This window comes from Dama dama, chromosome 30 (genome assembly GCF_033118175.1).
Source record: "Dama dama isolate Ldn47 chromosome 30, ASM3311817v1, whole genome shotgun sequence".
Classification (NCBI taxonomy): domain Eukaryota; kingdom Metazoa; phylum Chordata; class Mammalia; order Artiodactyla; family Cervidae; genus Dama; species Dama dama.
Window position 1 is genome coordinate 13,113,358 of NC_083710.1, and position 17,587 is coordinate 13,130,944.

A 17,587-nucleotide genomic window follows, 5' to 3' on the forward strand; every position below is an offset into this window, starting at 1 on the left:
ATTGATGCTGCAGTCCGTGGGGCTGTGAAGAGTCACACAGGACTTGGTGGCCGGACAGCAGCAACAGCTGCAACAGGAGGGAGCCCAAACAAGGAACAGCCTCCCTTGCTTGCTTCCTGAGGTGAGGTAAGCTGGTTCCTTACATGGGGTGAGGGTAGGAGTGGCCCCAGGGGTTGGAATAGAGGGTGTCCAGGTAAGAATCCTTGTTTCAATTCCAGGATGATGTCTGAGCCTGTGTGCTCGCATTAGAGTGGAAGAGCAGAACACACCCTTTAGCACCCTGTTCTAAATTTCTAATAATCACCGACAAATTATAAGAAATTATAATACCCACAAACTATAAGAAAACTTACCTGAGACCTTAACATTTGTGTGTGTGTGTGCAAAAGTCCAGGCTCAACTAACCAACCAATCTTTTGCAACTGTCTACTTAGTTATCCTTTTAATTTGACTAGAAAAGTGAACTCTCAGCTAATAGATTAAGAAAATTCATAAATTTATTAATAGGAGATAATCTAGTTATATGTAACTAAATTGAGGATTGAAGGTTGGTTATTTTCATAATCTGGATGCAAAGTAACAGAAAATTAAAATATATGCCATTACTACTTATATCCATTCATATATATCATTTCATATGTTTCTAAGTCTCACAAATACATAAAATGTGAAATATAAAATTGCTGGGCTCTATTAACCTTTTTTCTGAAATGAATAGCTTTTCAGAAAGAGAAAAAATGTTGGCTACTATGTGAATCTTGTGTAGTGTCTGGTACCCATAGTAACAGAGATTTGAATCCTGACATCTGGTTCCAACAGGCCACAGAGCTATAGAGCATTTCAATTTCTGTTAAGGGAAAAAAAAGACAAGTGCTTGGTCCTGAAAAGATACCATAAAAATAGCTGAGGACTTATGGGTGTAGACAAGAAATACAGTTATAATCTATACTGGTATGATTTCACATTTCACTTATTGTCTTTTCCATTTGAGATAATATATCCTTTTAGATCAAGTGGCTATCTGTATGTCTTCTATTGAACTGTGCTGTTCATAAAACATATTATTATGTTCTACCATGCTTTGAGAATAGTTATAAAATGTGTGATTTCAAGATTTACTGAACAGTTTATGTAATGGATACTTAATTTTGTTCCAGTTTAGTGGAAGAAAAGCCTAGTCAACTCAAGAATTTGAGGCTGACACCAGCAATCTTGTCTGTCTCTTTAATGACTATGTATTGAGTAGAAGCATATTCTCCCCTCATTCCAGTTTCCATGAGGAAAAATTTATCCCTAAACTCATTTCAGGCCAGAATATTCTCTTAAGTGGTTGATGAAGAGGTGTGTGTGTGTGTGCGCTCAGTCAGGTCCAACATGTCTGACTTTTTGCATTCCATGGACTGCAGTTCACCAGGCTTCTCTGTCCGAGGGATTTCTCAGGCAGGAATACTGGAGTAGGTTGCCATTTCCTCCCCCAGAGGATCTTTGTGACCCAGGCATCAAACCCTCATTTCTTGTGGCTCCTGCATTGGCAGGAGAATTCTTAACCACAGTGCCACCTGGGAAGCCCCAGATGAAGAGGTAGGTTGACTTTAACCAGCAAATTTGGAAAAGAATAGCTTTAGAATGCAAAGCTGAACTCTGCCCTGCTCATTCTTATGTGCAACCTCAGTTCTTAGTTTCCCTTGCTGTATGTCTGACTCTGTGACCCCATGGACTGCAGCACACCAGGCTTCCCTGTCCATCACCATCTCCCAGAGCTTGCTCAAACTCATTTCCATTGAGTCAGTGATGCCATCTAACCAGCTCATCTTCTGCCATCCCCTTCTCCTCCCACTTTCGATCTTTCCCAACAACAGGGTCTTTTCCAGTGAGGCAGCTCTTTGCATGAGGTGACCAAAGTAATGGAGCTTCAGTGTCAGCTTTAGTCCTTCTAATGAATATTCAGGATTGATTTCATTTAGGATTGACTGGTTTGATCGCCTTGCTGTCCAAGGCACCCTCAAGAGTCTTCTCCAACACCATAGTTCAAAAGAACGTTTCCCTATGCTGCAAATTATGCAAGGAATTATCTTACCACACTCTCCAGAGTGTCCAAAGTAAATGTAGAATAGAAGTGATGAGAATAGGCATCTTGTCATGTTCTGTACTTTAAAGTAGTGGTTTTATCATTTTTAATTGAATGTGGTACTTGCTACAGGTCTTTGATAGATACATAAGTTCCTTTCTATTTGGAACTTACTAGAAGATATTTTTAAACAATAAAATCATGCTGAATTTTGTCAAATGATTTTCTCCATCATCTATTTTTCCCCATTTTTCAAAGTAAACTAAACTGTCAAACTGCATTTACAGATTTGTTTTACCTAATTTAAAACTAACTCATCATTCTTGAAATAAGCCAAAACTTGTCATAATATACTCCTTTTGGGGGAGGATTTGCATTAATAATTTATATAACCTTAATAATTTTTCAATTTATGTTTGTGAGTAAGATTAGTCCCTTATCATTTTTCCTCATATGTTTCAGTTCTTCATTGATTCCTTTAAAGGTATGTTACAAATAATCTGCAAAATTGAATGATTGGACTGAAATTTATCCTTGTGTAAAACTGTAAACTAGTGACTAAATGACTTTAATAGTATCAAATATTTCTCTTGAATCATCATTGTAAATATAAATTGTTCTCTTATTCACATTTTCATTTAGTCCCCAAGATGTGGTCTACATATCCTTTAATTATCATTTTTGTATTTTTTGTATATATATCTCCTTTCATACTAACATTATTTCTTTGCACCTGCATACATTTTTATTGGATTATCTGTCTTATGCCTTGTCAATTTTATTAGTGTTTTCAAGAAAGCAGCTGTGAGTTTTTAATTTTATACCATTGTATTCTATATTATTAATATTTATTCACATATATATTTATTACTGCTATTCTTCTTTTTCTTTTTTCCCCTTTTAAAATATGCTTGTTTGTTAATTTGGATACTTACTTTATTTATATAAAATATTTTTTTTACTATAAATGAGGAATTTAAATTGATTTGTTTCTATCCTTAACTTTATCTTAAATAGATATGTTTTCTTATTATTTTTTTCTAAGTATTTTCCATTAGAATTTCTCTTTACATGTATAGAAAATGTATTATTAAAAATACATACATATAATCTGTTTGTCATAAACTTTACCTACTATGTTTTATTGGTAAATGAATCTTTTTAATCAATATGTGATCATTCTCTTTTCCTCTGATTTTAACTTATATCTTAAAGTTTATTGTTTTTCCTGCTATTACTAAGACCTTCTATTTTGCTCACATTTGCCTAACATTTTTTTCAAAAATTTCTTTCCATTTTTTTTTGTATAGTTGTGTTTCATTTAAAAATATATTTTTTTAAAGCTGGATTATTTTTAATTGAGTCTAAAAAGCTTTGGCTCTGTTTAGAAAAGTTTATTTTCATTGAATGTGACTGGTAATATATTTAGACTCATTTTTATCTTGCTTTATACTTCTCAAAATTTGATTTTTGTATGTGGTCAGTATCATTCTTGTTTTTGGATAGCTTTTAGAAGTTCCATTAGTAAAATTTTAATTGTAGTACACCCTGTGTGATTTAACTTTTGAAAAAAAAAATTGTCGTTTTTTAAAGCAGACTTTACCCTAGTTTATATATATATATTTTGGTTGATAATTATGTTATCATAGTAATTTGAAGATTTATTTCACTGTCTTATGACTTTTGTAACTTCATTAATTTGTTTACATACTTGTAAGTTTTGGTAGTTACATCATTCTGTCCTGAGTAAAGAATTTCTCTTTACTGTTACTGCTCTGCAATGTCATAGGTTGAAATTCATTGTGATATCTAAGGATATACATCCTTCATCCTTCTGTTTTTATATCTAGAAGCTATATTTTTCATATTTGCATGGTCCTTTCATTTGCTTTTACCTTATTATACTTTTGTTGCCATTTTTCATAATTTAAGCCTCTTCCTATTTTAGTTTATATCATTTTGTGGTTTAACATTTGCTGATAATGTGAGCTCTTTGTATCCGATTCTCCAGTCTATTGTTTCTGCTGACTCTAGTTCACAGAGTAAGGATTGCTTCTGCATGTGTTTCTCATAATGGTTTACTGTGAATTTATAGTTACTGGAGTTTTTTTCTGTAGAAATTTTATGAAGCTTTGTTCTAAAGTATGTTCCAGCAGAGAGGATTTATGATTTTGTGACATTGTTATTTAGAGGATTTTCAAAATTAGTTCCTAAATTGTCTGAACACAGAATTTTTTTCTTTCTTACTTTCTTGGCTTCTTGTTGTTATTATTTTTTCGGTTAAATCAGACTATGTTCTTTAGGGTATAATTTTATAAAGATGACATGTGTTTGTCTCTGTGGCAATCTGATTGGCACAAAATATGAAAACTGGAGATTTATTTATGGTTTTTAAAATCTGTTAATAAACTTTATTGAAGTGCAATTAATATTTAAATAATTATACACATTTAAAGTATGTAACTATACACATTTTGATGTGTTTATGCACTTGTAAAACTGTTATTGTAATCAAAATTGTGAACATATTCTTTATGCCCCAAAGTTTTCTTCCACCCTTGTGTAATCTCTCTATTCTGCCCTTTGGACCCACTCTCTCTCCTCTCTCCTCCAGACAACCAAACTGTGCTTTGGATCACTATAGATTAATATACATATAATGAATTCTTAAAGTGAATTCTAAGGTATGTATTCTTTTCTCCCACTCAGCATAATTTTGAGGTTCCTCTGTGCTGCTGAATTCATTGGTAATTCCTTTTTATAGCTGATTAGTATTCTACTGCATGGATATATCATAATGTTCTTAGCATTTTATCTCCTCATAAACATTTAGGTTGTTCCCAGTTTAGTGATATTACAAATGAGACAGCTATAAATAGTTGCCTCTGTGTCTTGATTTGGATATAAGCTCTCATTTTTATTACACAAATATCTAGGAATGAAATTACTGGGCCATATGTTCTGCTGTTTACCTTCTTGGGCACATGTGTGCTCAGTCGCTCAGTTGTGTCCAATTCTTTGTGACCCCATGGATTGCAGCCACTGGGTCCTCTGTCCATGGGATTCTCCAGGAAAGAGTACTAGAGTAGGTTGCTGTTTCCTCCTTCAAAGGATCTACCAACCCAGGGATCAAATCCGTGTTGCCTGCATTAGGAGGCGGCTCCTTTACTACTGAGCCACCAGGAAGCCCATGTTTACCTTTAAACTATGAAGTTAACTGTATAAATGATTTTACCATATTGTATCCCGCAGGCAATTTAGAGAGATCAAATTCTGCCATGTCCTAATCAACACTTGGCATGGTCAACATTTTTATTTTAGCCATTCTAAGTGCTATGTTTTATCACACTATGGTTCTCATTTCCATTTCTCTAATGACTTCCCATGTTTTGCATTTTTTTAATGTCATCTTTTGGAAAAAGAATATTACCTTTGCTAAACTGTCTTCTGAACTTCAGCTCATTTTTAATTAGGTTGTTTTCTTTCTTAATATTGAATTTTAAAAGGTCTTCATTTATTATTTATATAAATACTTTATCAGATTTGCAAGTATTTTCTCCCTGCTCTCTTAGCTTTGTCTTTCTTAATTTTGATAACATCAAATTAATGGAATTTTTTCTTTATGGAATTTGCCTGTGATATATCTAAGAATTTTTTGCATTGCCAGGGTCAGAAAAATATTTTTCTAAAGTATTATTTAGAAGTTTTATAGTTTTGTGAAACACATGTAAGTTTAAAGTCCATTTTGAGTTAATTCTTATATGTGGAACAGGCATGGGTATACATTCATTTTGTGCACATAAATATCCAATTGTTCCAACAAAACTTGTTCTAAAGATTTACAGATTCTCCACTGAATTGCCTTTGATCTTTGCTTAATGTCAACTGAATATATGCAAGCGGGCCTTGACCTATACTCTCCAGTCTGTTTCATTGATCCTTGATACAAATATCATGCAGGCATGATCATTGAAGCTTTACAAAGCATTCTTTTTTTTTTTTTTTTTTTTCCAGTGGGTTTTGTCATACATTACATTCAGGTGACATGCCTTTCAAGTTTGTTCTTCTTTCTTCAAAGTTGCTATTACTATTCTAGGCCTTTTGCATTTACATATCAATTTTAGAATCACCTTGTCAATATCTAATAACAAAACACCTGCTGAGATTTTGATTGGAATCACATGGAATTCATAGAAAACTTTAGGGAGAGTTGTCATTGTAGCTGAGACTTCTAAACCCTAAAAGAAGTATAACTCTCCACATATTCAGATCTTCTTTAATGCCTTTCAGCAGTGATTTGAGTGTGGAAGTCTTGCATTTCTTTAGTTGAATTTTCCCTAATATTCCAAACTTTTGATAGTATTGTATTTTAATTTCTTTATTTTATTGTTTGTGTATAGAGTTGATATTTCTATAATGAACAGGTGCCATATAAAAATCTGGGCCTAACTTATTTGTGTTATTTTTATTTATTTATTTTTAAGAGTCAAGAGTTTTTTCTATTTAGACAATCATCCAATTGCTAGATGTCTTTGCTTCTCTGGACTCTGATCTCCACTTCCTCAACTCAGAAATTTCACCAGTCTATGCCTTTCTGTTCCTTCCCTGTGTCGTTCCTGGAATATTTCTCCACTGAGTAACCTGGAATGGCAGAAAATTCCTTTGTCTGTTTCACATCTCTCAGAAAGCACTGCTTTTTCTGCACAATATTCAAAGTCATCTTGAGAACTGTTTCATATATTTTGTCAAATTTCTTAGTAGTTTGAGGAGGGAAGATAAATCCATTTCCTGTTTCTCCAATATGACCAGAAGCAGAGGTATATAATGTCTCAATCTATACAAATATCCACCTTTTGTCCTTGCTTTATTTTTTAATTAAGAGATGATCAAAGAGTCCCCTGTTCCAAAGTGTACAATTGAATGATTTTTAATACATTTACTTAACTGTGCAATAAAGACTAACTAATTCCAGATCTTTTTGTCAGTTTAAAACAGGAAACCTTGCAGGAGAGACTGGCATAACATTATAAATCAACTACATTTAAATTAAAAAAAAAAAAAAACAAACATCCAACCCCTAATCTTTATAGAGTTTTCTATACTGGTCATTTCATGTAGATGGAACTGTGTACTATGTAGACTTTGCATCTAATTTCTTTCAAAAGGCAGAGTATTTTTAAGTTTCCTCAATGCTATAGAATAAATAGGTAACATTTTTATGGGTAAAGAATGTTGTATTATATGGATATACCACAATGTATTTATTCGTTAATCAACTGATGGATATTTGAATGGTTTGCACTTTTTTGGTTATTACAAATAAAGTTGCTGTTAGCATTCATGTACATATTTTTGAGTTGACATAAATTTGCAGTTAGTTTGAATATACACTTGGGACTATAATTGCTGAAATCATATATTTAATTTTGTAGGAACTGCCAAAGTAGTTTCCAAAGTGACCTTGTTTCCCTCTGCATTGCAACCTAAAATCTTTCTCAACTCAATAAGCTGGAGCTAAATTTTGTAGCAACCATAAGCACAAGGTTCTCAAGACTGTATACAGATGGCAGTCTATAGTGTGTGTGGAAACAGGAGAGAAAAAGAAAAGAGTGGCACCAAACAAATTTCAGATTGTTGTGAAAAAAGGAAAATCTTTGCCACCGCGTAGCAGATTACACTGCTTTACCTTTGTAGTCAGATGGAAAAAAGCTATATGAACACTCAATTGGTGAGTTTGGTCTGTAATAATATTCTTCTCTAGAGACAAACTCATAAAATGTCTCCTTTGTAAAGTACATAAAAGGTTTTCTGGGGTAAAATGATTCAACTGGGCCCAGAGTTAGGAGAGTAGATTTTAAGTGTCCTCACAAATAATAAATAAATAGTAACTACCTGAGGTGATGGGTATGTCAGTTAACTTTATTATGGTAATGATTTCATATATATGCATCAAAAGATCATGTTGTACATTATATATATATATATATTATTGTTTGTGGCTGTGTAGAGTCTTGGTTGCAGCACGTGGACTCTCTATTTGCCCCACAGCACCCATGATCTTAGTGCTCCCACCAGGGATTGAACCTGCATCCTCTGCACTGGAAAACAGATTCCCAACCACTGGCCCACCAAAGAAGGCCCTCTGCATCTTAAGTGAATGGTTATTCCTCAACTATGATGGGGTTCAGTTCAGTTCAGTTTAGTCGCTCAGTCATGTCCAACTCTCTGTGAACCCGTGAATCGCACCACGCCAGGACTCCCTGTCCATCACCAACTCCTGGAGTTTACTCAAACGTGCCCATCGAGTCGGTGATGCCATCCAGCCATCTCATCCTCTGTCATCCCCTTCTCCTCCTGCCTCCAATTCCTCCCAGCATCAGGGTCTTTTCCAATGAGTCAACTCTTCGCATCAGGTGGCCAAAGTATTGGAGTTTCAGCTTCAGCATCAGTCCTTCCAATGAACACCCAGGAATGATCTCCTTCAGGATGGACTGGTTGGATCTCCTTGCAGTCCAAGGGACTCTCAAGAGTCTTCTCCAACACCACAGTTCAAAAGCATCAATTCTTCAGTGCTCAGCTTTCTTCACAGTCCAACTCTCACATCCATACATGACCACTGGAAAAACCATAGCCTTGACTAGCCAGACCTTTGTTGGCAAAGTAATGTCTCTGCTTTTTAATATGCTATTTAGGTTGGTCATAACTTTCCTTCCAAGGAGTAAGTGTCTTTTAATTTCATGGCTGCAGTCACCATCTGCAGAGATTTTGGAGCCCAAAAAAGTAAAGTCTGACACTCCTTCCACTGTTTCCCCATCTATTTGCCATGAAGTGATGGGACCAGATGCCATGATCTTAGTTTTCTGAATGTTGAGCTTTAAGCCAACTTTTTCACTCTCCTCTTTCACTTTCATCAAGAGGCTTTTTAGTTCCTCTTCATTTTCTGCCATAAGGGTAGTGTCATCTGCATATCTGAGGTTATTGATATTTCTCCCAGCAATCTTGATTCCAGCTTATGCTTCTTCCAGCCCAGCGTTTCTCATGATGTACTCTGCATATAAGTTAAATAAGCAGGGTGACAATATACAGCCTTGATGTACTCCTTTTCCTATTTGGAACCAGTCTGTTTACATCCCAATAAACTCACCATAAATTGAAAATATCATAAATATAAAGTGCATGTAATATACCTAAACTACCAAGCATCATAACTTAGTCTAGTTGACTTTAAGAATGCTCAGAACACTTACAGTAGCCTAAAGTTGGGGAAAAAATCATCTAACACCAGTTTATCTTTAATAATGTGTTGAAAATCTTATGTAATTTATTGAATTCTGTACTGGAAGTGAAAACAGGATGGCTGTACAGATGCAGAATGGTTGTGAGTGTAATGGTTGTTCACCCTGGAGGTTTCCTGGTGGACTGGGAGCGGCGACTGTTGCCACTGCCCAGCTCCAGGAAAGAGCATCCTTTCTACTGCCCTTTGTTAGTTTTGGGATATTCAAAATTTGAAGTATACTTTGTACTGAATGCATGTTTTTTGCACCATTGTAAATTTGAAAAAAATATGAGTGGAACCATTCTAAGTCAGGAACTGTCTGTATACAACTTTTATTTGTCAATCATACCTCAATAAAACTGGGACAGAAAGAGAGATAGGCCTAGAGCTTCCTGATGCAGGAAGTCAAGTGCACTTTAAAAAATACCTAGGTTAAGCTTTTGAAGGGCTTCCCTGTTGGTTCAGACAGTAAAGAATCCACTTGGAATGCAGGAGACCTCAGTTCAATCCCTGGGTTAGGAAGATCCCCTGGAGGAGGGCGTAGTAACTCCCTCCAGAATCCTTGCCTGGAGAATCCCATGGGCAGACGAGCCTGGTGGGCTACAGTCCATGGGGTCACAAAGAGTCAGACACGACTGTACCACTAAGCACAAGTTTTTGTAAAGGAAAAAAATATCATTGGCCCTATTGCATTAAAAAAAAATTGATTATACTATCTTGTTGAAAAAAGTTCAGTATATTAGAAGAATCATGCACCATTGATATAGACAATAAAATTCTTTCTAGTTGAAAAATTCCAAAGTGTGGTGGTGAAACATAATTTTCCTAAAATGTTTATCCATAATGCTATATATTGATCAGTCCAGGTTTGTGAGCCTTATATGGGAACTAATCTAATTGTAAACCATTGGTTAACTTTTTATTATACTTCAATTAAATGTTTGGAAGAACCTATATAAATGTTTGCAGAATATTAAATTATCAGAAATGTTCAGAAGGAAAATAATTGTCCTTGAAGAGGGAAAGGCATTTATGTTATACCGTTGAAATAGAATGTGCAAAGTCAGTGAATTAAGGTAATCCTGGAGAATTCTTCTGATTTGAAAAGAAATAGAAAAGGATGAAAAAAACATTACATAATTATAAAGAATGAGCTAATCCAAGAATTTAGTTAGAGTTTATTAAAGCAAAATTAAGATCTCAGTAAAGGCTGAAAACGCTTGTCTATTCCCTGGGACATCAACAATGTCTTTGTTTATGATAATGGCTTATAATGGAAAAAATTTATGAGTATTGAAAAAATACATTTCAAGGGCACTTATTTGGTTTAAATAGTCTCATATTCAGAGACGTTTTGGAAAGAAAATTGGGAGGAATTTGTACCATAAAAACAAAACAAAATGTCTTAAGGAAAATATATTGAATTATTATATAAAACAGTTTAACATCACCAATACACTAAAGTAAATTGGAGATATGTTGTATAGCCATCAGAATCTATATGTGGTATAAATTATTTTATTGTGTGTCCACATTATAGCCACTTGTTTGTATTTCATTATCTCCATTTTGATTTGAAAAAGGTAGAAACTTATGCCAATAACATACAGTATTTTCATTGAAAATCTTCTCCAAATCCTACTATTATGGCATGAATTCCTTAAGGATAGATATCAATTTTATACAATTGCTTATGATATGCATAACATTACATGAGGCAACATAGTGAAACTATTATTTTGTACATAGGAGGTATAAAATAATTTCTGAAAGATTAAAAAAACAGGTGAAATTTCAAAATATTTAAATTATACATGCAGAAAACTGAATTTCACAGTAAATCAAGTAACATTAATATACATATTATTGCATTATATAGTCAGAAAAATTATTTAAGATAATGCAGTATATCTTGAATCAAAAATATATGTTTTTCCAAGTTACCATGCCAAATTAAGCATAGAGATTGTTAATGTCATATCATACCAGTTTAAAAATCAGGTTTCTTATACACTGAATGGATAAAAAGACAACTGACAGATAGGGGCAAGAAATGATTGACTTTGTTCACACAGTGTCTAGATGGGCAGAGAAAAATGACAGTCCTGGACAGGTGATGACTTCAAAAATGATGTATCAGAATGTTAAAACAAATGAGATATGAATATGCAATTCGATTTTCTTCTAAATACATGCAATGCAATATTTCACTTCAATACATTCCATTGCTTCTATAAGTCATTTATTGTTCATCTTCCATCTTTTCCTTTCTTTTTCATTTTTAGTATCACTGCTTTGTGCCCTTTATATTAAATCCTAACCCTAGCAGTGCCTTAGAGATACCTCATAGACGAACAGGAAATTGTTAACAATGCAAGTCAACTTAAAAAGGAAATAACAGAAATGGGTCATGGCCACGACTGTCATAGCATGTGTTGCCCAGGGCTTTATCCTGCCATCTCGAGAACCTTCTGCTAATAGGAGCAGAGCTGTCAGGGAAGCCTATGGTATCAATCTCTCATTTTTTCTGTAATGCTACAGTCCCGTAACTTCTGCTTTACAAAATGTATTTCAGAGCTGATTCAGCTACATGTATAATATTAGTAGAAGTGAAGGTAAATGTTTAGACTAGGAATTTAGCCTCATAAATACTTTAAGAAACAGGAAAGAAGTAAAGTTTCAGATGATGGCAGTTTTTTTGTTGTTGTTATAATGAAATTACTAACTGTGATAAAAATGTAGTCTAAAGACAAGGAGAAAATAGCTCCCTACATCATTATACAGGTTCATTTTGAATAGGGATTCCACATAATTATAGTAGAATATATAACTTCCTTTGAATATAACTAATTACAAATACTCATGCTGACAGGAAATACTGTGTTAATCATCCTAATGTCTTTCTCACTCACTGATGGTTGCTCATTTATCTATCAGGAATAGTCTTTAGATCTGCTAATCACTTTCTTTTCTTTTTTTTAATAGAAGTATAACTGACTTTGTACCAGTTGCAGGTGTATAACACAGCCCTTGATACTTCTGTGTCTTACAAAATGACCACTTCAATAAGCCTAGTTACCAGTTATCACCAAGGCAAAAATATTGAAATATTATTGAATATATTATCTAGGCTGTGCCTTAAATTGCTATGCCTTATTTACTTCATAATTGAAATAATCACCCTCACCTAATTCACTCATCCCCCAGTTCTCCTCTCCTTGAGAACCAGTTGCTTGCCATCTGCATCTATAAACCGGCTTCCATTGTGTTAGTTTGTTCATTTGTTTTGGTTCATAGATTCCATATATAATTTAAATCATATGGTATTTGTTTTCTCTATGAGAGTATTTTCACTTAGCATAATACTCTGTAGGCTCAGACATGTTGTTTCATGGCAGAATAATATTCCACTGTGTGTACTTGTGTGTGTGTGTTTATATATATATGTATATGTCACATATCACTGGAGAAAGACATGGCAACCCACTCTGTTATTCTTGCCTGTAGAATTCCGTGGACACAGGAGCCTGGGAGACTACAACCCATGGGATCACAGAGTCAGACATGACTGAGTGACTTTCACTCACTTCACTCACTTATATATATATGTGTAGAGGTGTGTGTATATATGTATGTATGCATATATGCATACACACATATGTATACATATGAATGGATGTGTTAGTCACTCAGTCATGTCTGACTCTTTGAGACCCCATGGATCGGTCCTGCCAGGCTCCTCTGTCCATGGAATTTTCCAGGCAAGATTATTGGTGTGGGATGCCATTCCCTTCCTCAGGGGATTTTCCTGACACCTGGATGGAAGCTGGGTCTCCAGCGCTGCAGGCAGACTCTTTACCGTCTGACCCACTAGGGAAGACTGTATTTATATACATATATACACACCACATCTTCTTTATCCATTCATCTCTTGATGGGCCAGTATCTTGGCTATTGTAAATAATGATGCAATGAACATAGATAGGGGTTCACACATATTTGCCAATGTCTAATTTGTTTTTTCTTGGAAAAGCACATAGATGTGGAACTGTTGAATCAAATGGTTTTTCCAGTAGTCATGTATGGATGTGAGGGTTGGACTATAAACAAAGCTGAGTGATGAAGAATTGACACTTTTGAACCGTGGTGTTGGAGAAGACTCTTGAGAGTCCCTTGGACTGCAAAGGGATCTGACCAGTCCATCCTAAAGGAAATCAATCTTGAATGTTCGTTGGAAGGAATGATGTTGAAGCTGAAACTCCAATACTTTGACCACCTGATGTGAAGAGCTGACTCATTTGAAAAGACCCTGATGCTGGGAAAGATTGAAGACAGGAGGAGAAGGGGACGACAGAAGATGAGATGGTTGGAGGGCATCACTGACTCAATGGACATGAGTTTGAGTAAACTCCTGGAGTTGGTGATGGACAGGGAGGCCTGGCATGCTGCAGTCCATGGGGTTGCCAAGAGTCCAACACGACTGAGTGACTGAACTGAACTGAACTGAACTGATGGTTGTTCTGTTTTTACATTTTTGAGGAACCTCCATACTATTTTCCATTGTGGCTCCCCACTTTACATGCTCCCCAACTTTGCACATGTCTCCTTTTCTCCACATCCTTCCCAGCACTTATTTATTGTCTTTGTGATAATACTCATTCCAATAAATGTGAGATGATATCTCATTATAGTTGTGATGCATTTCCCCAAGTGTTGGTGACATTGAGCATTCTTTCTTGTGTCTGTTGGCTGTGTGTATGTCTTCTTTGGAAAAAAAAAAAGTCTATCCATGTCCTCTGGTCATATATTAATTGAGACATTTGATTTTTGGGGTATTTTTAATCTGATATTGTGTTCTTTGTTTATTTTGAATATGAACACTTTATCAGATACATCTTTTGTAAATATCTTCTTCCATTCAGTGGGCCATCTTTTCCTCCGACAGTTCCTTTCATTGTGCATAAACCATTTAGTTTGATGTAGTCCCATTTCCTGTTACAGATGAAGTTTATAGCAATTCCTATAAATTAGAGAAATGTGTTAGCAACCCCAGATAAAATGTAAGAATGGAGAAAAGTAATATTTTTATTATCTAACAAATATGTATTTGAGTTCATTCTATGTTCTGACACTGTTCTAGGCACTTGAAATACATTAAATAATGTCTGCTCTCAGACAGATAACATTCAAGTAAGTCATCATTACCACATAGCTCCCTTTTCTATGAATTTAGATAATAACTGCTCTTCTTTCTGATTGTGAACTATAGGATTTTATGAGCTTTCTAACAACATATCATTAATGTATTTGCTTTTAGTTTTTTATTGAAGCATAGTTGATTTATAATTTTGTGTTAGTTTCAGGTGTAGAGGAAATAGAATCAGTTATACATATACAGGCATCCACTTTTTTTTAGAACCTTTTCCCATACAGGTCATTGCAGATTCTGGACTGGAATCCCCTGTGCTATAAAGTAGGCTCTTATTAGCTGTCTGTGTTATATGTAGCGGTGTGTATATGTCCATCCCAATTGCCCAATTTATCCCTCCTCTCCTTCCCCTAGTAACTGTGGTTTGTTTTTCACATCTGTGACATTACTGTTTGTAAATAAGTTCATCTGTACTGTTTTCTAGATTCTACATATAAGTGGCATCATGCGATATTTGTCTTTGTCTATTTGACTTACTTCAGTTAGTATGGTAATCTCTAGCTGTTTCTACATTATGGCAAATAAAGTCATTTCATTCTTTTTTTTTTAATTGTAAATTGCTTCTTTCTTTATTTTTTTTCAATTTTTTAAAAATTTATTTTAATTGGAGGCTAATTACTTTATAATATTGTGGTGGTTTTTGCCACACATTGACATGAATCAGCCACGGGTGTACATGTGTTCCCCATCCCTCAGGGTCATCCCAGTGCACCAGCCCTGAGCACCGTGTCTCATGCATCAAACCTGGACTGGCGATCTGTTTCACATATGATAATTTACATGTTTCAGTGATATTATCTCAAATCATCCCACCCTCGCCTTCTCCCACAGAGTCCAAAAGTCTGTTCTTTACATCTGTGTCTTTTCTGCTGTCTCCCATATAGGGTCATCATTACCAATTTCTAAATTCAATATATATGGAAGCACGTGTGAGCACGTGCATGGTGGAAGGTGCCTGGCTGGGGCTGGTCTGTTAACTTGGCCAGGTGCGCTGTCCCATCCTCCCAGAAGAGGGAGCTCACTGCAGCCTATAAATAAAGCCTGTTATTTATTGCAAAAAAAAAAAAAACATTCTTTTTTATGGCCAAGTAATAGTCCATCATGTGTATGTACCACATCTTCTTTACATCTGAAATGTTTTAACCTTTATTTCTTCTTGATCAACACATGATCAAGCAGATTTTTAAAAAATATTTTTCTTTTATCCTCATTATAAATACTTTTTATGGAAAGCAAAAAAATATAGAAAAACTCAAAGAAAATAATTACTTATTCTCTTACCACCTGTTCTATGTATAAACTTATAAACTGAAATTTTATACATATCAATTATATTTAAGATATTCACAAGAGAAAGCAATATTCTATTTAAGCTATCTGTCTATTGACTGATAACAAACAAGCAATATAATGGCAACAAACCATTTTTTTTACTAAATACTTTTCACTCTTCTTAATTCCAAGAGTAATTAAAAATCTGAAATTAAAGAATTAGGAAACAAACCTAAGTTCATATTCTATGCAGTTGTGGATAATTTCTAAGTTTTTTTCTAGCTGCTAAAATCAAAGTCAAAATCAAGATTAGGATTTATTTTTCAATATCTACCAGTAGAGGTACTAATCTGTTAATTTTGCTTAATTTTAATTATTTTCAGAAAAATTAAAGTCTTTGAAAAAGGGAAACTATGCAGGTGGCATCTTCCACTGACTACTGTCAATGTCTCTTCACCATCAACCAAATATTTTATTATTTTCTATACTTTCATTGCTTAGCTCTTCACTTAAAGTGTGTCATTGGTAGTGGTTGATTTATTTTCATCACATGTCATAGTCCTGGAAGGTTCTCTTTTATTATTTCCAGTTATTGTTTTCATAATCAGTCACAGGCTTTCTACTTTCCAAGAAAATATTCACTTATTTTACTCTCAATTTCAAATCAAATGAAAAATATAAAAAGAAAATTTTGTAATAAAGCTCAATTGTGACTCTTTTCTGAGAGTTAATACTCTGACAAAGTATTCCTAGGAAAATTAAGCTTTACTCTAAATAAACACAAAAGTCTATTCAGGTCCAGCACATGCATATATAGAATGTGTGCTAAGTCCTTCCAGTCCTGTCGGACTCTTTGCGACCCCATGGACTGTAGCCCACCAGGCTCCTCTGTCCATGGGATTCTCCAGGCAAGAATACTGGAGTGGGTTGCCATGCGCTCCTCCAGGAGATCTTCCTGACTCAGGGATCGATCCCCCACTGCTCACGTCTCCTGCATAGTCAGGTGGGTCCATTACCGCTAGCACCACCTGGGAAGCCCACCTATATTATGGGTATATGTAAAAATATTTGTCAAAATGTATTTTCCTGCTTGAGTTTCATCGCCTCTGCTCTCAGCTACAGCTTATCATTACTTATTCTTCTTGTAGGCCCACTTGAGATATAGTTTGACTATCAAACTTTTTAGTTTTCAGAGTCTGCTTTCTTAATGTGGATAATAACCCAAAAGGATGATTGCAAGTCATAGTACTACATGAGCTTAACAATTTGGGGACTAATATTTGTGAGATATAATGCAGTAATATATAATTGTGAATTGATACTACAATGCAGAATAGTTTACCTAATAGCATACCTTAGAACCTGAACAAATGGATCATGTGATAGATGATTTTTTATAGTGCTAGAAGGGAGAAATTGGTTAGAGGACAGCATAATTCCCTGAAAATCTAAGTTGAAATATTAAGAAATCTGAATGTGGAAGCCATGACATGGGAAGTAGTAGAATATGAAGACAAGCTTTATCTACTTAAAGATTTAATCTGAATCAAGTTTAATTTGTGTCATTTAGCGGAAATCGAAAGTGCCTTTTTGGCTGATCATATTCTTAAACATAATTGTCAAAATTTCTGATTAGAGAAAAATGGAAAGGGGCAAACATGTCTAGAGTTGTTTGTTTGTTTGTTTGTTTTTTTTAATAACCACCTCCGTGTCTCCTCTTAATAATTTTAAACAATCACCATCACAAAGATGCAGAGACTCC